The sequence below is a fragment of the Diabrotica virgifera genome, chromosome 3, assembly GCF_917563875.1.
Source record: "Diabrotica virgifera virgifera chromosome 3, PGI_DIABVI_V3a".
Taxonomy (NCBI): Eukaryota; Metazoa; Arthropoda; class Insecta; order Coleoptera; family Chrysomelidae; genus Diabrotica; species Diabrotica virgifera.
In genome coordinates, this window is record NC_065445.1 from 44,933,573 (window position 1) to 44,957,990 (window position 24,418).

Consider the following 24,418-nt stretch of genomic DNA (forward strand, 5'->3'; position numbering starts at 1 on the left):
CAATTAGAATCATCCAAATAATTATCATTATTAGGCAGTACATTTTAAATAAAAGAATTTGTATTATTGTCTTAAAACGTTAAAAGTAATACATATTGGATAGGAAATTTTTCAAAAATTTAAAGCGACCATGAAAAAAAAATGTGGTTATTACCAGATTCTTTCTCAAGTGGTTCAAGTATTAGTTGGGACATTTTTCGAAGCACTTAATTTAGAACCAACTATTATCGTAAATTTGAACAATGCCCCAATTACATCAGTTAATATCGAAAGACGTTTTTCTATGTAATCAGATAGTTGCCATAAGTATTTGTTAGGCAATTTTGAACAGCATTTGGTAATTATTTATTGTTACCACAATTCGAAATAATATCAATTATCTATTTGTTAAAATACTTAAATACTTAAATATTTAATTAATTAGCTTAGTTAGTAAAATATATACATGCTAATTAATACACTATGTGGAATATTGTAAATATGTTTGTAAATAAAAAAATATTGTAAATATTTTTTTTAATTATATGCATATTTTCTAGATTAACGTGCATATTTTTGGGTAAAATACTGCATATTTATGCGCATATTTTATACCTTTTTATTTTCATATTTGCCTAAGTCTATTAATATGTATATACTTGAATTTTGAAAATGTGTGAAACAAAGGAAAACGAAAAATTTAGGATTTAGTACGTTTTGATTCTGATGGGCTCACATCAAAGTACCAAGTAACGTTTATGACATAACTCAAAAAATACTATGCTGTTGTTAATTAAAAAAAAAATAATATCTAAAAATAATAAATTAATTTATAATTTTATTAGCTGAACTTACCTGTTCAGGTAATTGACAGATATAAATTACTGAATCACGCACACTACTGATTACTAAATAATTATTGTAAATTAACACATTGATTACCTATCAATCCACTTTAAATTAAAATCGCACATTTATACGACAACTAGCAAGGAGACGTGTAAACCAGTACTAAACAATAACAATGGATTGCAGATAGTACCGATCAATTTAAGTTATACCTGATGTAACGTCACTGCTCGTCGGGAAGTCCACTCAAGTGAAATAAGTCAATTTATTCTCAATAAACGTTTTTAGGTCGATGGTTTTCCAATCGGGGATATTTTGTACTACCTATACCTACTTATTGATTTTAGTTAAATTGTGGCAATGAATACATATGCTGATTTGTGCTACCTCGGATTTCTCTTATAAAAAATCAGAGTGCATTGACCTTAAGTATTTATTTATAATTTTTTATACTTTGCAATCAATCAGTGTGAACGAGATAAGACAAGCCTTAAAGGAGATTAAAAACTGGACCAAACGGGCCATAGGACCTTGAAGATGGACCATGGAAATTTGGACTTTGCACACTTCTTTTTTCCTTCTATTGGCCCTGGATGGTTTTTTGCCTATCTGGCTATGTCCTTCCATTCAAATCTCTCTTTTACCCTTCTCCTCCATTATCGTATATTCATGGTTTTCAGGTCGTCTTCAAATGTCATCCAACCATCTCGTCCTAGCCCTTCCTGTTTTTCGCCTTTCTGCCGGCTTCCAGTTTAATAATTTCTTTGTTTGTTTTTACATCTTCTTGTCTCTGGACATGTCCCAACCATGCCAGTCTTTGACTTTTCACAGATCTTACAATATCATACACTTCATTCAATTCATTAACCTCGTCATTTTTCCTGATTCTCCATGTACCGCCTCTCTCTCACACCGGGCCATATACTTTTTTCAGTATCTTTCTCTCGAATGTCTGAGTTGAGCTTCATCTTTTTTCATCATGACCCAGGTTCCACAACCATGGGTTACTACGGGTCTAATCAATGATCTGTAGATAGTAATTTGGGATGTTTTGTCTAATGATTTCGATGTCATCAATCTTTTATTAGCATAGTATGTACGATTCCCACTGGAAATATATCATTATCATCATTTGGCTCTACAACTCTATGTGGGTCTTGGCCGCGTTTACTATTTCCCTCCATTGTTGTCGGTCTTGAGCAGCTATTTCCCATTGATGTACTCCCATTTTGCGTAGATCACTGGCTACTGCGTCCTTCCATCTCTTACTTGGGCGACCAACTGACCTTCTGCCATCGGGCCTTTTCCAGAATGTGGCGTTCAGAAGTCTTTCGTCACTCGATCTTAGCACGTGACCCGCCCATCTTATTCGGTTTGCTTTGATGTAGCGTACTATGTTTTCATCTCCATATATTGTTGTAGAATTGTTTTCTTTAATTAAAAAAAAATATAGTTCATCATTTAAAAAGAAAATTAAATTTAGATCAAAGACCATGAGATCATAGATTCTCATCCCAATCTAATTTAGCTATTAAACAGTGTTTCGGGAAAGTGAAAACGATTAGTGATAATGATTCGACGAAGTGAATTGGTACACTAACAAACAATTCGGGATTAGAAAGTGGACATATCGTGTGGCGAGAACAATAATGTTTTTTAAAATGTTTCCGGGAAGGTTTAATGATGGTAAACACTTTGTTTTAGTTTTTAAAAGTAAAATTAGTATGTAGGAAAAAACTAATTATGATATTTCTTAAAATTTGAAAAATTGGAAAGTTATATAGAAAAACATTTGGTTCTTAAGAAATGGGTATGAAAGGTTTTGAGAGAGGCGTGTTTTTTGAGTGGGTGGAAAAGATCGGTAGAAGGGATAAGAAAGTTGGAGTCTGAATTTGCGAAAGAAGAGAGGGTCACTGTATAATGGATATCTGAAGAGAGCAGTCGAGTTTTCAAAAGTGAGAAATCAGTGTAAATTGGTGTGATCGGCCTTTGCGAGCAGAATCAAGTTGAAACCAAATTGTCGACCGGTTGAAAAGTTAATTTTCCTGGTCCGAGGGAGATTCCTTTGTTTTGTCTAGAACGAGTAGCTGATTGATATCTATTTGCACAAGATATCGAGCAAGGAGAAAATTGAGTAAGAGAATTCGAGCAAGTTCCTGTGTGTTGTTTTGGAAGCAGTTTGGACGAGAGGCACCTTTTCGCAACATTCAGAGAGTACATTGGGAGAATCGAGGAAGACGCAATCCGGAAAAAGAGGAAGAGAAGAAACAAAAAGTTTAGTCAATTCATTTGTCGGAATGGAGGGAATTTGTTTATATCAAAACCATATTTGCTTATTTGTTTATTGAACATTACTATAACACAGTTGGTCATTTCAAATTTAAGAATTCAATTCAAATGAATAAAAGTAAATTTTACTAAATTTAGTATGAGAAAATAATAATTTATTTAAATGATTTTTTTTGTTAAAACAAAGAGATATCAGAATTAAAGTCTGATTTATTAAGTAAGAAATTGTTGCAACAAAGTTAAATTTAGTATTTTTTAAATCATATGTACACGGCTTATTTGGTAAATGAATAATATTACATTTATATGATATTGAATGTTTTTAATTTCCCTGTTCCATCCTGGAAGAAGTAAGCAACTAGAAATACTAGAAGCCACAAATCATAAGTATTGTATCAAATACAAAATTAGCCCGGACAATAAAATTTATTGGAATATTTAATTGGATTTTAGTCTTGTTTTACATAGGTAGTGATTAAAGTAATTGAATAATTAATTAAATTAAGAATTTGCTAATCAATCAAAATAAAGAAATAAAGTAGAGGATAACAATATATTGTCTGGAGTTCATCATTGTGTCTTCTTCTCCATTCTCCTGTTGCCTCTTGTCTGCAAGGCTCATAGATAGTCCGCAGTATCTTTCTTTCAAGTACCAGTAATTTTGTTGTTTCCCGCTGGTTCAGAGTCCATGTCTCGCTTCCATACGTTATTATGGGACGAATTATTGTCTTATATACTCTTATTTTTGATGCCCTTTAGAGTACTTTTGATTTAAGTACGGTCACTAATGAGTAATATGCCCTGTTTCCTTCAATGATCCTGGCTGCCACGTCCTTTTCATATTTATTTTCAGATGTTATGATCGCTCCCAGTTATTTAAATTCTTTGACGACTTCAAAGTTGTATTCATTAATTGTTACGTTTTGTCTAACCCTTGGTCTTGGGTTCTTCGTAACCACCATGTAGTTGGTCTTGTCCTCGTTGACCTTAAGACCAACTTCCTTGGCTCCGTTCTCGAACAGGGTGAAAACTTCTTTTGCATCACTGGTGGATTGCGCAATTGTGTCCACGTCATCCTCAAAGGCCAATAGTATTTTTGATCCTTGGGCGACAGATCCGTTTGAGAGTTGTGGCTTAGCTTTCCTTACTGCATGTTCCAGTGCGAAGTTAAATAGCAGGGGAGCGAGAGGATCTCCTTGTCTAAGCCCTGTGTCGATGAGGAATTCCTCCGACGTGGTGCTGCCAATTCTGATTTATGCGGAAGCGTTCTCCGTGCTCACCTGTGCTAATCGTACCAGCTTTCCAGGCACTCCCATTTCTACCATAGTCTCCCACAATGCTTCTCTGCTAACAGAATCGTAAGCCTGTTTAAAGTCTACGAAGATTTGGTGTACATCGCGGTTGAACTCCCAGTTTTTTTCCAATACCTGGCGTAGAACGAAGATCTGGTCTAGGGTCGACCTTCCGGCTCTGCGTGCATATACGGTCTGCGTCAAATATATACGTGCATTAATTTCGCTACTTACGGAATTCTTCAATAGTATATTTTGCGTTCAATAGTATATTTGTTTATTGAGATATTCTTTTCATTGTCAGGTGTCTTTTGATGGTCATGTACTTAGTTTTTTTTCGTTTATTTTAATCCCTCTTTTTAGTGCTTCAGGATCAATTCCTTTGAACGCTTCCATTAGTCGTGGCTTGCTCCTAATAATGATCTACATCGTCTGCATATGCAGTGATTTGTACTGTTTTGGTATTTATATGACTGTCTTAAGAACTAGCTTGAACAGTATAGTTGAAAGTGCGTCGCCCTGTCTCACTCCCAAGTTGATGTCAAAGAGAGGAGACAGCTTTGTCTCTAGATAGATGTCGCTAACGCCTCCATTTAATATTTTATTAATATGCATATAGTTGGACAGCCGGCTATGCAGACACTGAAAAGCAGAAACCTGGGTCAGCTGATGGTGGTGGCCCCCGAATCGAATTAAATCTAAAGCTGTCTTTCCTTAAAAAATTTATCTCTCGTTCCATCCCTACTTGTGGAGTATTGGGCGCTTATGCGTTTCTTGGCCAAAAGTGTAAGATTGCTGTCTGGCCGGGAAAGCGCATCTTCTTTTGTTTTTATTCTCTGGATAAATTGTGAACTAATTCCCTCCACTCTCTTCTATCGTTTGCTCTCTTTTTGACTTCGCCCCATCTTAGTCCAATTTTTTCGAGTTCTCTCGTTATTGTTCTTTTCCAGCTGTTGTCTGGTCTGCCCCTCTTTCTTTTCCCCTCTGGTTGGTATTCAAGTGCTTGTTTTTCTATGCTGCTTTGGTCTTTCCTCAAAGTGTGGCCGATCCATTTCCATTTTTTGTCCTTGACTGTAAGTAGTAGATATGTTAGTTTGCTTTGTCCGTTCCCATTTTTCTTAGAGATTTGTTTACAAATGTTTGTAGTTTTTTAGTTGTATTTTCGTCCTGTTTCCATGTTTCTGCTACATAGAGCAGTATACTTTTAATGCAACTATTAAAGATTTTAATTTTTGTTGTTTCTGACATTTCGTTTGTTTGCCAAATTCTATTTAAAGCGTTGAATGCGTGTTGTGCCTTCGTTATTCTCGTCTGTATACCCTTTTTGCACCCCCCGCTCCTTTCCATGACCGATCCCAGATATGTGAACTTGTCTACCTCTTGGGATGTAAGGGATAGTGATGCGCAACGTATAGCCTCTCCTATCCAAATGTCAACCTCACCTGCCCGTGTAATGGTCTTGATACTGACCTTTCGGTGCATCCTGCCAGATAACAAACGAGGCTCTGACGTCCGAGCGATTGCCGGTATAAGCAATCCCCCCACTTACTGGCCAACGGCTTCGGGCGGATGAGCTGATAAGTGGAAGGGCACCTTTTTGTCCTGAGATTGATAAATCGGTCTCGAAGGCGGATGAACCTAATAACAACGTAACGGTCAACGGCATAAAGATGCAGAAGGCAACGGGGAACCACTGCATTAAAGACTCGGAGAGTACCCCTAGTACAATTAGCATGACTACGACAAATCATAGAAACGATATTACTGATCATGGAACTCGGATACCAAGATCCGGCAGAGAAGGAAAATCACAAGACGGCAAGGCCTTCTCGGTCGCCAGCAGAAGAAATCCTTGCCAATATAGTGTAAAGATAAACCTCACGATCTGCACATGGAACGTTAAAACATTATACGAGGCAGGTAAGACTCATAATGCAATCAAGGAGATGGATAGACTATCAGTAGACATAATGGGAATAAGTGAAATGAGATGGACGAACTCTGGGCAATGTAAAATTAATGATCATCACATATATTATTCAGGTAACCCTAATGGAAGACACGAAAATGGGGTAGGTATAATCTTAAATCAAGAAACTGCCAGACATGTTAAAAATTTTGTACCTATATCGGAAAGAATACTCCTCCTTCAACTTAATACCTACCCAATTACAACTAACATTATCCAGGTATATGCCCCTACAGCTGACAAACCGGACGAGATAATTGAAGCATTTTATAATGAACTATCCAACACCTTAAAATGCCTCCCCAAAAAGGATTTAACTTTGATTATGGGTGATCTAAATGCTAAGATTGGTAGGGGACAATCGGGAGAATTCATAGGGCAATTTGGACTTGGAGAAAGAAATGAGCGAGGAGACCGACTGGGTGAATTTGTGACAGAAGAAGAGTTTGTGATTACTAACACTTACTTCAAACTCCCTTACAGAAGATTATATACATGGAAATCACCTCAAGACACTCCAGGCCGCATAGTGAGAAATCAAATAGATTACATCATGATTAATAAAAGATTCCGTAACAGCATAACATCAGTCAAGACATACCCAGGAGCTGATATCAAGTCAGACCATAACCCACTGATTGGCAAAATTAAGCTCAGGCTAAAGAAGGTTAGACGTAGTGTCAATCCAAAATTCGACATAAGGCTATTAAAAGACCAAAACACAGAACAGAGTGTAAAACGGTATATACAGAACAACTTGAATACCGTTATTCAATCGGATGTAATGGACCAGGAGATAGAAAAGTTGCATACAGTTTCACAAGACATACGTGAGAAATTCCTCAAACCACCAAAAATAAAGAAGAAATCGTGGATGACACACGAGATTTTAGATATGATGGAAGAGAGGCGAAAGTCCAAAGATCAGGACATGTTATTATACAAAAGAATAGATAAAGATATCAAAAAAGCAATTAGAATAGCTAAGGATACACGACTAAGAGAACAGTGTGCGGAAATCCAGCAATTGCAACATAAACACGATTCATTCAATATGCACAAAAAAGTTAAAGAAGCTGCAGGCTTATACAAACCTAGAAGAGTTGGGTGTTTGGCAGATAACCAAGGCAAACCACTGTTAAGTGTGGAAGAAAAACTAGACACGTGGAAGAAATATGTGGAAGTAACTTTTGCAGATGAAAGGCAGAATACCATTGAAGACATTGAATGCCAAACAGGACCCCCGATTACCATTGAAGAAGTCACGTCAGCTATTAAAACAACTAAAGATGGTAAAGCTGTAGGGCCTGACCAGTTTTATGTAGAATTCCTAAAACTTATGGATGAACAAGGAATAAAATGGATAACAACCGTATTCAACAAAATATACGTAACTGGAAAAATACCCCAAAGCTGGTTAAAGTCGACCTTCGTAACTTTACCCAAAAAAGTAAATGCCAAAACATGTGAAGACTACAGAACAATTAGCCTAATGAGCCACTTACTCAAAACGTTTCTGAAGGTGATACATGGCAGAATATATAAAAAATGCGAACAACAGATATCATGGACGCAGTTTGGATTCCGCGATGCCTTAGGCACCCGAGAGGCTCTATTCGCTGTCCAAGTGCTTATGCAAAGATGCAGGGATGTTGACTGTGAAGTGTATATGTGTTTTATCGACTACAAAAAGGCGTTTGATAGAGTAAAACATGATAAACTCATAAACATCTTGAAAGAAGCGGGAGTAGATGATAGAGACTTGAGAATCATATATAATTTGTATTACAACCAAACTGCCAATATTAAAGTGGAAGACCAATTAACAGAGGCAGTCTCCATAGATAGAGGAGTGAGGCAAGGATGCATCCTGTCCCCGGTGCTGTTTAATATATACTCTGAATGTATCTTCGAGCAAGCGCTGGGAGAACTACAGGAAGGCGTATTAGTCAACGGAGTGCATCTGAACAACATTAGATATGCCGACGACGCTGTAGTTTTTGCAGACAGTCTAGATGGTTTGCAAAGAATAATGTCGCGCATATCAGATATAAGTAGAGAATACGAACTTGATCTCAATACGAAAAAAACAAAGTATATGGTAGTCAGTAAGCGCGAAATATTAAATACACAGCTTTTGGTTAACCAACAACTAATTGACAGGGTCGACAGCTACGCATACCTTGGTACCAACATAAACAGCCAGTGGGACCACTCAAGTGAAATAAAACAACGCATAGGAAAAGCGAGATCAGCGTTCATAATGATGAAGTCTCTTTTCAGAAGCCACGATTTACCTCTTGCTACCAAAATCTCTATCATCAGATGCTATGTATTTTCTACGTTATTATACGGAGTAGAGGCCTGGACACTTTCCGAGGCTTCTTTGAGAAAACTCGAGGCATTTGAGATGTGGTGTTACAGGCGCATTTTGAGAATTTCGTGGGTGGATCGTGTGACTAATATTGAGGTTCTACGTAGAATAGGCAAGGAATGCGAGATTATTAACATAATCAAAGAGCGCAAACTAGAATATCTTGGCCATGTTATGAGGAATGAACAGAGATATGGCTTGTTGCAACTCATTCTTCAAGGCAAGGTATTTGGAAAGAGAGGACCAGGGAGAAGAAGAATATCTTGGCTTCAAAACCTGAGAAAGTGGTTTAATACATCGACAACCGGACTATTCAGAATAGCAGCAAGCAAAGTTAGGATAGCCATGCTGGTCGCCAACATCCGGAACGGATAGGCACCTTAAGAAGAAGAAAGTCTACCTCTTCTTCTTCTTTAGGTACCGTTTTTACCTTAAAAAATTTAATATTTTTTAATTCCTTATATTTAAGAGAACCGAATATTTTATTGTTCTAGTCGCAACATAGTAGGTCCGGTGTACACTTTTAGGTCGCCGCGATTTGATGGTGGTATTTTAGGTTTTTTGGGTTTCTGAATTCAATGGAAGTGGTGTGGAAGCCCAAATATGGTACATTTAATTGTTATTAACAAATTATGGTAAAATTAGGTATTTTTCAGGAATTATTAAGAGACCTGTAAATAAATTGATAGTGTTAAGGTCTTCTCTGGGGTATTTTTGGCCGCTGAATCGAATGCGACTAGTCGCGATTACTCAAAATGTGTTTTTATTTAGTAAATAACAAAATAATTGTTTATTCGCCGAAAAGCTCGAAATGCGTTATCTACAGCAAGTTTGTAGTCTTTTTCATAGTATTTTTATTAGCCCAGTAAATGAACTGGAAATTCGGCGATACCGTGTAATTTTCAGGGGCAACTCCGAATTGCATGAAAATTTGGATTTAGGTTCTACTTACCCTCCACTTGAAAGTTGAAATTGTGCCGTTTGTTGCTTTTACTTGGGGGGTGACAGTCATCCCTTCTCGGGGGTGAAAAAACATACGTTCAAGATAAGACCGGAAATGGATAAATTGATTGATTTTAAGCAACTTTAGTTTTATAGAGTTTTTTACGTAAGTCAATACTTTTCGAGTTGTTTGCCATTGAAAATGTTGATTTTTCGACAAAAAAACTACGTTTTCAGACGGTTTTTCGCAAATAACTCAAAAAGTAAATATTTTATCGAAAAACATATCCTTAGCAAAAGTGTAGCTTATAAAAAACCCAAGAAAATGGTGTATCAGTAAAGAATATCAATTATATAAAAACAAAGTTGTAGCTCATGAAAAATACATTCTTATTCGTCTAATTCCAAATCGAATATTTCAAGGTGAAATCACCGAAAAATTAAGCACTTTTCGGGAAAACCCATTTAAACTTTTTTAAAGTGTCTATAAAAAGCTTTGTTTTAATTGTTAACAAAAGTTTTAGCATTAAAAATAAGCGAGTTACGCTCAAAATAAAGTTGGTCTTCTTTTTTTTTGTAAAAAATCATGAAAATCTCGCCGTGTTTAGCTCACCAAATGAAATTTATCGCTACCCCTTTACAAACAATTTACTTACCTATCTATTTTTTATATGTTCTGTCAGTCTCACCGGTTTAAAGTGTTTATTTTTAAAAGGGCTTTAATTGAGAAAGCTTGAATGGGTCACTAATCACGAGTGAATGCAAATTTTGAACAGCCATATCTTAACCAATTTTTGTCTTACGGAGACAAATAAAATGAAACTAGCATATTTGAAATAGCAAAACCTACATTTTTTACTCTTTAAGATTTTTCTTATCACTAATACTTTGTAAGTTATTTTGAATCAATTAAATTTTTCAAAAATTTTTAGAATTTTTTTTTTACTATAAAACCAAATATTTTTAAAAATAAGCACTTCAAACCTATCAAACTTACAGATCATATAAATAATACATATACAGTTAAATAGATGGTAAAGCCAAATGATTAATTTCATTAAGGGTGCTAAATAGAGGGAGGTTTTCACGATTTATTTTACCAAAAAAAGGGGCCAACTTTTTTTTCCGTGTACCGTAGATTGGGGATACTTTGAACTCGGGGGTTATTTTGATCAAAACTTTAAAAATTAATTATATGCCTCAGGCGTGTGCGCTTAGCCACTGCCGATAACCGAATTTTGCCTAGTCGGCAGCATTGTTACTGTTATTTAGTATTTATGAACATTCGATACCGATACACACGCGTGTGCTAGAAGTACAAGCATTTTTTTGGAGTAATTTTGTTAAGTGAAAAACTTCGTACATATCACGGTAAGTATATTGTTTATACAACGTATTCTTTCATGTAGTGATTAGAAGTACTTTGATCATGAATCTCATTGAAAATAACGTAAGCAGGTTATGGGAGTGATTAAGGGTACGGCGTGAAATTACTGGGGGAAACATTGATCAATACAATGGGCAACATTGATCGTGTGATCAATATTACCCCAGACGATCCGTATAATCGTTTTTTCGAACAGATGAAAATATTAATCAAATAAATATTATTTAAACGTATTCTTTCTTGCAGGAAAATGCCCCGTAATCATAAAAGATTACTTGGCAGCAGAAGTTACGCTGATTACCCTCCAGCAAATTTAGAAAGAGCCATTGAACGGGTAGTTGAAGGTACACTATCTATTAGAGAAGCATCAAGACAATATAAAATTAAAGGAGAGGAGGTAGCAATTTTAAAAGCAGCCGCTAAATGTGCTGACTGGGGCTTTCCTTTATCTATTCAGGACCTACGAATGATGGCAAAATGGTATTTGGATCAACAAGGAAAAAACGTGGCTATATTTCAAAATAATCTGCCTGGTATTGACTGGGCATACAGCCTACTTAATAGGCATAAGGATTCGTTTGGGCAACGACTAGCAACAAATATTAAACGTGCTAGAGCTGCTGTTTCAAGAGTTACACTAGAAGAGTTTTATAATAACTTGGAGCCAGTAATTAAAGATTTGCCCAGTTCCAACATTTTCAACTATGACGAATCTAATTTGTCAGACGATCCAGGGAAAAAACGTTGCATATACAAAACAGGCATTAAGTACCCCGAAAAAGTGATGAATCACTCCAAAAGTTGTACCACTATTATGGTATGTGCTGCTGCAGACGGAACTCTTCTCCCTTCCTACGTCATTTATAAAAGCATTCACCTGTATGATACGTAGAAGGAAAATGGACCGCGTGGTTTACCTTGCTGCGATAAACCATGCTGCAACCAAGGGAGAGGTATAATCGTACTCAAAGTGGATGGATAGATGGCGTAACTTTTAGAGACTGGTTCACAACTTGCTTTTTACCCCATGCACGACGTTTAGAAGGAAGAAAAGCTTTGATAGGAGATAATTTGTCGTCACACATGGATGTTGAAGTTCTTAAGATGTGTGCTGAACATGAAATTGACTTCATATGCTTAGTTCCAAATTCTACCCATTTGTGCCAACCACTGGACGTGGGCTTTTTCAGGCCAATGAAACAGGCTTGGAGGACGACGTTAACGGATTCGAAATTACAAAATTTGCGACTAAGTACAGTTCCAAAAGATATGTTTTCATCTCTTTTAAGGAAAACATTAAAAACTCTTGACGAAGTCACTCCTCGAGTTTCGAAAGGTGGTCCATCCCAACAAACGGATAAAATTGCGTCAGCAGTAAAGTGAAACTTAATTAGCTCCTTTCGTTCTACTGGTATTTATCCGTTTTGCCCGGGTGAAGTTTATAAGAAATTGCCAACAGATGACGCTCCACAAGATCCCACGGACGCCGTTGAAAATGCATTAACTGCACTTCTAAAGGAGCAGAGATTTGGAGGACCAGAGAGACCAAAAACAAGAAAAAAGAAACTAGATGTAGCTCCCGGAGCTAGTGTGTCAACAGCAATAATTGAGCAGCAATCAGAAGATAGTTCAAATAAAGAAAGCCACATATCACAGTCAGATGAATCCGAGTCCGAAAATGAATCAGACTTGTTAGAAAATGAAGAAAACTACGAAGTGCAGTCTGAAGTAGATAAGGTTCAAGCAGGTAGATATATTTTAGCAAAATTCTTATCTCAGAGAGGAAAAAAATCTTATACATATCTATGTCTGTAAAATTTTGGAGGTATACATAAAACCCAGCAAGACAGAATTTAAGATGATTGATGCCGACATATCCCAAATTTGTAAGGAGGATATAGTTGAATTTTTACCAAATCCCGCATCTATAGAGTGTTTAGATGGAAGCACCAAATGCATTTTTAAAAAAGACATTAAAGTAGTTGAAGTTTAGTTTAATTTGAAACACGTTAACTACCTTATTTTTCTGTAAAATTCGTAGTTTTTAAGTTGTTGAAGTGCAGTTTCATTTCATTATCATCAAATACATTATTTTCTGTAAGTTTCATAATTTTTTTTTACCCCAAAAAGTCATAATAAAATATGATTTGTCAAAATATGTTTTCAAAGTGAATAACATTGGGGATACTTTCATATTAAACCAAAATTACATGTGTGATCAAAATATCCCCATCTACAGTATATCTTTGATCAGGTCCTTTAAATTTTTTTTCTTGAAAAGTATCAAACATTTAGTGTTAATATTTATTGTGTGTCTTGATAAACGAAACCCGATTATTACTGATTTTTTTAGTCGATTTTAACTCTTAGATAAAAGTTTTGTTTAACATTAAAATTTAAAAATGATCAATGTATCCCCATTCTACGGTAACTAGTTTATTTTTGATGCTGTAAACTTTTGTAAAAAACAAATAATAAGCTTTTTTTATACTTTAAAAATGTTTTGAGCCGAAAAGCGCTTCTTTCTTCGGTCATTTCGCGTTGAATTATTCGATATGGAATTATACGAATAAGAACTTATTTTTCATGAGCTACAACTTTGCTTCTACTCAATTTGTAGACTTTACTGTACACCATTTTTTTCGTTTTTTTATAGGCTACACTTTTGCTAAAAATATTTTTTTCGATAAAATATTTACTTTTTGAATTATTTTAGAGAAACGGTATGAAAGCGTAGTTTTTTTGTCGAAAAAGCAACATTTTAAATCGCGAATAACTCGAAAATATTGACTTACATAAAAAACTTTAAAGAACAAAAGGTGCTTAAAATAAGTCAATTTATCCATTTCCGGCCTTATTTTAAACAAGAGTTTTTCACCCCACGAGAAGGGGTAAATGTCACCCCCCAAGTAAAAGCAATCAACGGCACAAATTCAACTTTGAAGTGGAGGGTAAGTAGAACCTAAATCCAAATTTTCATGCAATTCGGAGTTGCCCCTGGAAATTACACTCCAAAACGGTCATTTATTGGGCTATATATGCTAAATCGATTGTCACTAGTCGTGATAGCTTAAACCACGTTCCGACTTTGATATTAATAAATTATTGCAAAAATAACGGTTTATAGTACGTTTACTCACGGTTTTTGCTCTAAATTTAAAAAAACCAACTGGAATGACATGGAATTTGACATGCACGTAGCTAACATGTCAAACAAAATAAGTGATATTGTGTCGATGTTTGCTTTTATCCTGGGGCTAAGTTGCACCCCGTTTCGGGGTAAAAAAAACCTTTAAAATAAGTCCGGAATTGGATAAACTGATTAATTTTAAGCAATTTTTGTTCCATACAGTTTTTTCACTAAGTCAATACTTTTTGAGTTATTTGCGAGTGAATATGTTCATTTTTCAAAAAAAAAACAAGTACATAATTCGAAAAGTATTGACTTAGTGAAAACACTGTATAGAACAAGAGTTGCTTAGAATTAATCAGTTTATTCACTTCCGGACTTATTTTAAAGGTTTCTTTTTTCTCCCCCGAAAAGGGGTGAAACGCACCTGCAGGATAAAAGCACGCATCGGCACAATATCATTTGTTTTGTTTGACATGTTAGCTATGTGTATGGCAAATTTCATGTCAGTCCAATAGTATGGTATAGTTAGACCCAAACCCAGACATCCAAAGTGAAAGTTATCCTCCAACACCAAATTGTTCTATATGGTCCACATAATGTTCAGAAAAAAGTCACACCATTTTGAGCGTCGGGTTTGGGGGGTGAGGGGGAGAAATCTTCAAATTCGTAGTTTTTTTTAGGTTTTTCGTCAATATTTCTAAAACTAAGCGGTTTGGCATGAACAACCTTCTACACAAAATTGTTCTACATTAAATTTGAAATAAAAAAGGCCCTATGCATAACTCTTCTAAAATGAACGGTTCCAAAGTTACGGAGGTAGTATAGTATAATTGGTCAAAAAAAGGCCTAACCCAGACATCCAAAGTAAAAGTTTTCCTTCAACACCAAATTATTCTATATGGTCCACATATTGTTCAGTAAAAAGTTACACCATTTTGAGCGTCCGGTTTGGGGGGGAGATGGGGGATAAATCGGTAAATTAGTAGTTTTTTTTTAAGTTTTTCGTCAATATTTCTAAAACTATGCTTTAGCGTAAGGAATGTTCTATAGAAAAATGTTCTACATAAAATTTAAAACAAAAAAGGTTCTAGACATAATTGTTATAAAATCAACAGTTCCAGAGTTACGGAGGGTGAAAAGTGGAGGTTTTCGATACTTTTTATATTAACCGATTTCTCCCCCCTCTCCCCCCAAACCCGACTCTCAAAATGGTGTAACTTTTTTCTGAACATTATGTGGACGATATAGAACAATTTGGTGCTGGAGGATAGCTTTTACTTTGGATGTCTGGGTTTTTGGTATAGTTATATCATAAATATTGCCCAAAAAATATAAAAAGTATCGAAAACCTCGACTTTTCACCCTCCGTAACTCTGGAACCGTTGATTTTATAACAATTATGTATAGAACATTTTTTGTTTTAAATTTCATGTAGACTATATTTGTATATAACATTGTTTACGCTAAAGCATAGTTTTAGAAATATTGACGAAAAACTTAAAAAAACAACTAATTTACCGGCTTCTCTCCCATCTCCCTCCCAAACCGGACGCTCAAATGGTGTAACTTTTTACTGAACAATATGTGGTATTGGAGGAAAACTTTTACTTTGGATGTTTGGGTTAGGCCTTTTTTTGGACTACTTATACTATACTACCTCCGTAACTTTGGAACCATTCATTTTAGAAAGATTATGCATAGGGCCTTTTTTATTTCAAATTTAATGTAGAACAATTTTGTATAGAAGGTTGTTCATGCTAAACCGCATAGTTTTAGAAATATTGGCGAAAAACTTAAAAAACTACGAATTTACCGATTTCTCCCCCCTCTCTCCCCCAAACCCGATGCTCAAAATGGTGTGACTTTTTTATGGACATTGTGTGGACCGTATAGAACAATTTGGTGTTGAAGGATAACTTTCACTTTGGATGTCTGGGTTATACCATCTTTTGGATCAACTATACTATACTACAAGTAGTTTTCTAAAATTCAGATCAAAAACCGTGAGTTTACTATAAACCATTATTTTTGCAATAATTTATTAATAACAAAGTCGGAACGTGGTTAAAGCTACCAAGACTAGTGGCAATCGATTTAGCGTATAAAAATACTATGAAAAAACTACAAACTTGCTGTAGATAGCGAGTTTCAAGCTTTTCGGCGAATAAACAATTATTTTGTTATTAACAAAATAAGAACATATTTTGAGTAATCGCGTCTAGTCGCATTCGATTCAGCGACCAAAAGTACACTAGAGAAGACCTTATCACGATCAATTTATTTACAGGGCTTCTAATAATTCCTGGAAAATACCTAATTTTACCATAATTTGTTAATAACAATTAGACGCACCACATTTGTGCTTCCAGACCACTTCCATTGGATTCAGCGACCCAAAAAACCTACAATACCACCACCAAATCGCGGCGACCTAAAAGTGTACACGGGACCTCTATGTTGCGACTAGACTATTAGTCCAGAGAAATAAGGGTGTTGTCGGGACACTTGAGCAGTCAGGTTGCAAATTAGTTTTTTGGGTACTATATACCTAATACATTATAAATACAAAAATGCCCGTCGCAGTTCGGGCGAGAATTTTAGTTATTAACAAATAAGTGTCAAAAATGGCAGTTTTTTCGTTCAAATCGCTACAGGTAAGAACAGGGTAATTAAATATCTTATTTAGAATATTCATTATTTAGTAGATGGGCAAAGGTTCAAAATGGCAATTTTAGAATTGTGGTATGATCATTTGTTGTTTCGCTAATTGCAAAATAAATCTAAAATTTCGAAAATATAAAATTTGCTAAACCTTTTGCGAAAATAAACTTAAGACTTTGATATTGCATAAAAAGTTGAGAGAACTAGTACGTATCATGTACAAAAAATTTCAAGACGATTCGTCAATTAGTTTAAATTTTATTCAATTTGTTTGCAATATTATTGTTCAGAAATTAATAATGATACAGCAATTCTGTGGAAATCACATGAAAGAAGAACACTTGTATTTTCAAATCGTTTAAAAAAAATTAATAAAAAATCATTTTTATCATCCCGAAAACATTTTATTAAGTAGAGTCATTTTTAGCTAAAAACAATTTGAATAGATTTGGTAATATTGACTATTGAGTAACTCTACTTTGGGATATCAAAAGTTGGCATTTTTACACGAATTTAAAAAAAAAACTTTTTGCCTAGGTTAGTTGCGGTCAAAGTTATCCGTTTTTATCAATTAGTTCACAGTTACTTCTATATACATAAAATTCTCATATAACAGTAATAATTACCATACTCCTCCGAAACGGCTTGACTAATTATTATGAAATTTTACACGTATATCCTATAGGACTGAGAATAGGTTTTAACCTATTTTTCATACCCATAAATTAAAAGGGGGTCGCCCCCCTGATATTTATTTTTTTATTTTTTTGGACAAAATGATCTACCTTAATTTTGTATGGTGTAGAATTAAAACATGCATACAGCCCTTAATTTTCACTCTTCCATCACCAACCCCTATTTTTAATAGCCATCTATATATTTACATCTATAAAATTTTCCTGTCACAATGTTCGTTGCAGTACTCCTCCGAGACTGCTTGACCGATTTTTATGAAATTATATATTGTTATATTTCTATTTGATCTGAAAATTAAATTTTGATAATTATAAGCAGAATTCAATTTAATATAAAATATTTTCAATTTTCTCAACCACGGGCATATAAATTTAGAACAACCTGTATACAACAAATTGTTATATTTAATTTTAAGAAGTGATTAAACGAAACTCGGGACAATGCGACTAGAATAAACAAAGTGAATGGCGCGTACCATCATCGTTGTTCGCGGAAGGATCGATCATTAGCCTATGCTAAATAAGACTCAGTTGAAGTAGATAATAGGTCATTAAATTTTGTAAATAGTAAAAAGTAATTTTAGAATGGGAATTAACTATTTTTCTTTTGAAATCCATTAAGCATATTTAGAAAGATTAAAAATTGGTTTTGAGGAATACTGCGAATGAGAGTTGGTGGTGGAAGGTTGATTTGTGAATCTGGAAGGGATATTTAGAAAGTAGGGGAATGAATGACAAATAGAGAGCAGAATGTTTTGAGCGGTCGAGAAGTGAAGTCCAGTAGTAGACGGTAGTGTACGGAGAGTGAGAAAGCCGGTGTAGTTCCGTGAGTGTGGAGATCTATCGTGGAACGAGAGGTAGGCCAAGTTGAGAGTAAAGAACCTCCTTGAGCCAAGAGTGTCCCGGTAGCTGATTGCAGTTTCGAAAAAGGTAGAACACAGCATCACGACAGAAGCAGGGACGAGAGCCATACGAGCTAATCTTCAAAGGAGAACATTACTGAAAGCCAGGACGAGGTTTTGATCGCAGCCAAGGATAGCAGCAAACGGGTCTTGTATGAAGACATTCTCAGTTCACCAGAAAAAGGTCAGTCTCATTTGTTTGGACATGAATGTATGGGTTTTTCGTATTAAATACCACATTATAAATTGAAGAACATAATCAATAATATCAGAAAAGCTTCATCAAACTTAAATAGAATTGTTGCTAATAAATCCTAATAGTTAAATGTTAATAAAAACTTTCAATTGGAAACCAAAAGGAAATAAGACTCCCATTTGTAAATGTTATGTTTAAGAATAATAAGATCTAGCACATATTAAGCAGTGATTGCCATTTAAATAAATTAAACAATAGATTGATTATAATTGTAACCCATATGTGTGTATTATTTGACTCTTTTCTTTCCTATCCCGATTAGGAACCATTGAGAAATACTTAGAAGCCACGTAAGTAAGTAATTAATTTTATAATTCGCCCTGAGATTGAAAACATATTGATATGTGATCCGGTTAATTAATTAGATTATTATTGATGCATTGATTAAATTAAATGACATATAAGAATATTATCTCATATCAATAATCAAGATCACATCAACTGTCGTCCAACGTGGAAAGCATTGTAAAGTATTTCTAGTGGCAAATTTGAAGGATAGAAAGAGTAAAGCCGGTATTTGAAAATTTATATGCCTGTGGTAAAAAGTGAGATACTTACATTTGATAACATAAAATTTTAGATCTCTTTAGGTACAAATTTTACATAACTGATTTAATATTTTATTTTTACGATATTTACATTTGATATATTTATTGACAATTTATAATATTTGGGTGAGAAAAAGTCGTCTTGGTAACATACTAGTAAAATTTCGTATTTGGCGGGGACAGTACTTCTTGAAAACAAATGTCTGTGACAAGAAGCCAAAGCAAGGACAACAAAAAACAAAAAGAACATTCAGACCAAGAAGATATTTTAGACACGACAATCATGGCATCAGAACAACAAGAATTATCAGGAATAGATAAACTATTACAACTTATGCAACTCCAATCACAAAAAATGGATGAAGCAAAACGAACAATGGATAAAAATCAGGAAGAAACATCAAAGAAAATGGATGAATCACAAAAAAAAATGGATGAATCACAACAAAAAATGGATCAAAAAATGGATGAAACACAACAGAAAATGGATAAAGTGGATCAAAAAATGGATGAAACACAACAAAAAATGGATGAAACACAACAAAAATTGGATCAAAAAATGGATGAAACAAAAAGAATAATGCAAGAAAATCAGAAGGAAACAAAACAAGCCATAGAAAAGACCAACAAGAAAATGGAGGAACGCATAGAAAAGTATGAAATGAAAATTCAAGATAAAATAAAGGAACTAGAAAATTTGGAAAATAAGTTGGAAAATGCTATTCAAGTAGACAGAGAAGAAGTGGAAAAAAGAATCACAGAAATAGAAAAACAAGTCACCGAAAATCGGACGCAACAAAATGTAGGAGAAAGAAGAGAAATGGTTATACATAGCACAGATGACGTGAAGATAAGGTTTGGCGGGGATGTAAGAAGATTACACCCAGTGCCGTTCATAAATAGCCTGAAAAAGAAAATACAGCACATCGGAAATTTCGAAACAGCAAAAGAAACTATCAGAAACCATCTAAAATATGAAGCAAGCCTATGGTTCGATTGCAAAGAAGAAGAATTTGACAGTTGGCAACAATTTGAACAAAAATTTTTGAATTATTTCTGGGGAAAAGTCCAACAATTGGAAATTAACAAGGAATTGCAAAATAAGAAATACAATGATAGGATGGGTATATCAGAAAGGACATATGCATTACAAATTTACTATAACGCAAAACATTTACAATATAATTACTCATCGGAGCAATTAGTTGAACTGATTGCAAGACATTTCGAAGAAACGCTGGAAGACCATATCACATTGCAAAACTACAAAGACATAGATAGTTTATGCCAATTCCTACAAATAAGAGAATCACCTTTAAGAGAAAGAAAATCAAGAAGGTCGCGAGAAGATTACAGGCCCCGAGAAACACAGGATTACAGAGATAGAAATCAAAATAGGAGGGACTATACAAGACGAGATTTTAATCCCAGAAGGGAAAACGAAAATAGAGACAACGGAAGAGGAAATTATGAACAAAGAAATAGGCAATGGAATGAGGACAGAAATCGAGAATACCAGAATAGAAACATCACACGCTCAAATCAAGAAAACAGAAATAATGGTAGACAAAATGAACAGGGATATCGAGAAAACCGAAACAGATCCGACAGACCAAGAGAAAATAGAAGAGAAGTAAATAATACCCAGACAGATGAATATGACGGAGAGAGACATTATGACGAAAATATAAACAACGATGAGCAACCGGCGTTTTTTCACGACGGCGCTCACTAAAAACCAAAAATCAAACAGGAATCTTTTGTCACCCCAAGGAGTTTATTAAATTGGCAGGAAACAACGAAAAGAAAAATGGAGTTAATTTAAAATTTGTGGATGGATTTATCAACGAGAAACCAATTAAAATTATGATAGACACTGGATCTGAAATAACATTGGTCAACAGAAAACTAATAGAAGAAGTTAACTTAACAAATTTAATTTACAAAATACCTAGGGTAAATTTAGTGGGCGCAAACAAACGGACATTGGCAACTATAAATGAAGGCATACGAGTAATGGTACGACTGGGTAAGAAGATGTATGCACTACAATGTGTAATAATGCCAAACATGTCACATGACATGATAGTAGGAGTTGACGAATTGGCAGAAAAACATGTAGTGATAGATTTTAAAAATAATACGATGAATCTAACAGAAGAAAAAGAAGAAGAACAGGACAAGGAACAGGAGAAACAAAATACGGACGAATCAGGTAAAGAACAAGCAGTGGAAATGAATTTGGCAACGAAGCAAGGACAAAGAAGAAAAGGGAGAAAAAGTCAGAAAAAGACAAAAGAAAATGAAACCTGTGGCTCCTCAAAAGAAGAGTTGAGCCCAGAAGAAGAAAAATTGAGAGTATCAAAGGCAAAAGAAAACTGGGATTCCTCAAAAGAAGAGATGAGCTCAGGAGAAGAAGAAATAAAGCTAACAAATGAAAGCGAAAAAGATATGATCGAAACAGTGGCATTTGAAGAGGAGGCATATGAAAACGAGGATGCAGAATACACGGTAAAAGTATGTGGAAAATCTGAGGAAAAAGACAGAAGATTGATATGGGAAAAAGGGAAAGACAACATAATAGCCGACACTCTAACACAGGATGAGGACACTGAAAATAAGGAAACAATTACTCTACAGGTGGGACTAATTAGAGTAATACAAGAAGAAGGGGTATAAGACGTAGATTAAAGTAAGGAAATATACAGGGAGTTGGTTTTGCCTCGAGAAAATTTATTTAAAAATGCAGATAAATTTTATCGAATAAAAGGCGGGGATTTGTTATATTTCTATTTGATCTGAAAATTAAATTTTGATAATTATAAGCAGAATTCAATTTAATATAAAATATTTTCAATTTTCTCAACCACGGGCATATAAATTTAGAACAACCTGTATACAACAAATTGTTATATTTAATTTTAAGAAGTGATTAAACGAAACTCGGGACAATGCGACTAGAATAAACAAAGTGAATGGCGCGTACCATCATCGTTGTTCGCGGAAGGATCGATCATTAGCCCATGCTAAATAAGACTCATTTGAAATCGATAATAGATCATTATCGTTGTTCGCGGAAGGTTCGATCATTAGCCTATGCTAAATAAGACTCAGTTGAAGTAGATAATAGGTCATTAAATTTTGTAAATAGTAGAAAGTAATTTTAGAATGGGAATTAAGTATTTTTCTTTTGAAATCCATTAAGCATATTTAGAAAGATTAAAAAATGGTTTTGAGGAATACTGCGAATGAGAGTTGGTGGTGGAAGGTTGATTTGTGAATCTGGAAGGGATATTTAGAAAGTAGGGGAATGAATGACAAATAGAGAGCAGAATGTTTTGAGCGGTCGAGAAGTGAAGTCCAGTAGTAGACGGTAGTGTACGGAGAGTGAGAAAGCCGGTGTAGTTCCGTGAGTGTGGAGATCTATCGTGGAACGAGAGGTAGGCCAAGTTGAGAGTAAAGAACCTCCTTGAGCCAAGAGTGTCCCGGTAGCTGATTGCAGTTTCGAAAAAGGTAGAACACAGCATCACGACAGAAGCAGGGACGAGAGCCATACGAGCTAATCTTCAAAGGAGAACATTACTGAAAGCCAGGACGAGGTTTTGATCGCAGCCAAGGATAGCAGGAAACGGGTCTTGTGTGAAGACATTCTCAGTTCACCAGAAAAAGGTCAGTCTCATTTGTTTGGACATGAATGTATGGGTTTTTCGTATTAAATACCACATTATAAATTGAAGAACATAATCAATAATATCAGAAAAGCTTCATCAAACTTAAATAGAATTGTTGCTAATAAATCCTAATAGTTAAATGTTAATAAAAACTTTCAATTGGAAACCAAAAGGAAATAAGATTCCCATTTGTAAATGTTATGTTTAAGAATAATAAGATCTAGCACATATTAAGCAGTGATTGCCATTTAAATAAATTAAACAATAGATTGATTATAATTGTAACCCATATGTGTGTATTATTTGACTCTTTTCTTTCCTATCCCGATTAGGAACCATTGAGAACTACTTAGAAGCCACGTAAGTAAGTAATTAATTTTATAATTCGCCCTGAGATTGAAAACATATTGATATGTGATCCGGTTAATTAATTAGATTATTATTGATGCATTGATTAAATTAAATGACATATAAGAATATTATCTCATATCAATAATCAAGATCACATCAATATGTATATTCGGTAGGCCTTAGAATCGGTCGTAACATATTTTTCATATGTTTTCATATCTAGGTTTCTAGTTTTCATATTTTTTTGGCCATGATAAGGGGGTTCCCCATAACATTTTATAATGCTAGGTGGGAATATGTGTACATAACATACTTTACAAGACTACGAGTACATACAAATTAAAAAAATTATGATCAAAATCCATCAACAAGCTCCGGAGATATTAATCGCAGCATATGTCTGAAGAATCAATTTTATTTTTTGAGTGCACGGATTTTAATAATTTCTCTCCACCGACCACGAATCGATTCCGTTAGGACGACATTTTTAAAGCTTTATTAACCACTTTGTTGAAGCTCAAAGTTTTCTCAAACTTTTACACATAAATTATATACCTTGAACTTCAAAGTGGCGCTAGTAAAGTTGCTGTATTGGTATAAACAAAGTAGCTGTGAATTAAATAAAAAAGTGGCTAACTTTGACTGTAATTAACCTAGGCAAAAAGTTTTTTTTGAAAATTTGTGCAAAATACCTGCTTTTCAAATCCCAAAGTAGTTTTAGTCTGAAGTCAATATTAACAAAGTTATTCAAATTGTTTATGAGCCAGAAATGACTCTACTTTAGTAAAATGTTTTCGGAATGATAAGAATGATTTTTTAATGATTTTTATATACTTTGTAAACATAACTATTTTTCTTTCATGCAGTTTCAACAGAATTGCTATATCACTATTATTTTCTGTACAATAACATTACAAAGAAAAGTTCTTTAGGATAAACAAATTGAATAAAATTTAAACTAACTGACGAATCGTCTTAAAATTTTTTGTGCATTATATGGACTGTTTGACTCAACTTTTCGTGTAATATGAAAGTCTTAAGGTCATTTTCGCAAAAGTTATAGCAAATTTTTTATTTTCGAAATTTTAGTTTTATTTTGAAATTTCTGAAGGAACAATGA

General features: G+C 34.5%; 1 protein-coding gene across 5 annotated transcripts in view; it reads right to left on the reverse strand.

The window, feature by feature from the left end:
• Positions 1–24,418, reverse strand: part of LOC114342894 (solute carrier family 41 member 1) — a 348,268-nt gene that overhangs the window by 207,485 nt on the left and 116,365 nt on the right. The window contains exon 1 of one of the 5 annotated variants that reach the window (XM_028293720.2): positions 835–1,014. The exons of the other annotated variants lie outside the window; for them this stretch is intronic. The gene's annotated coding sequence lies outside the window, so the exon portion shown is untranslated. Of the gene's footprint in view, positions 1–834; positions 1,015–24,418 lie in introns of those variants that run through there. 5 annotated transcript variants of the gene reach the window in all.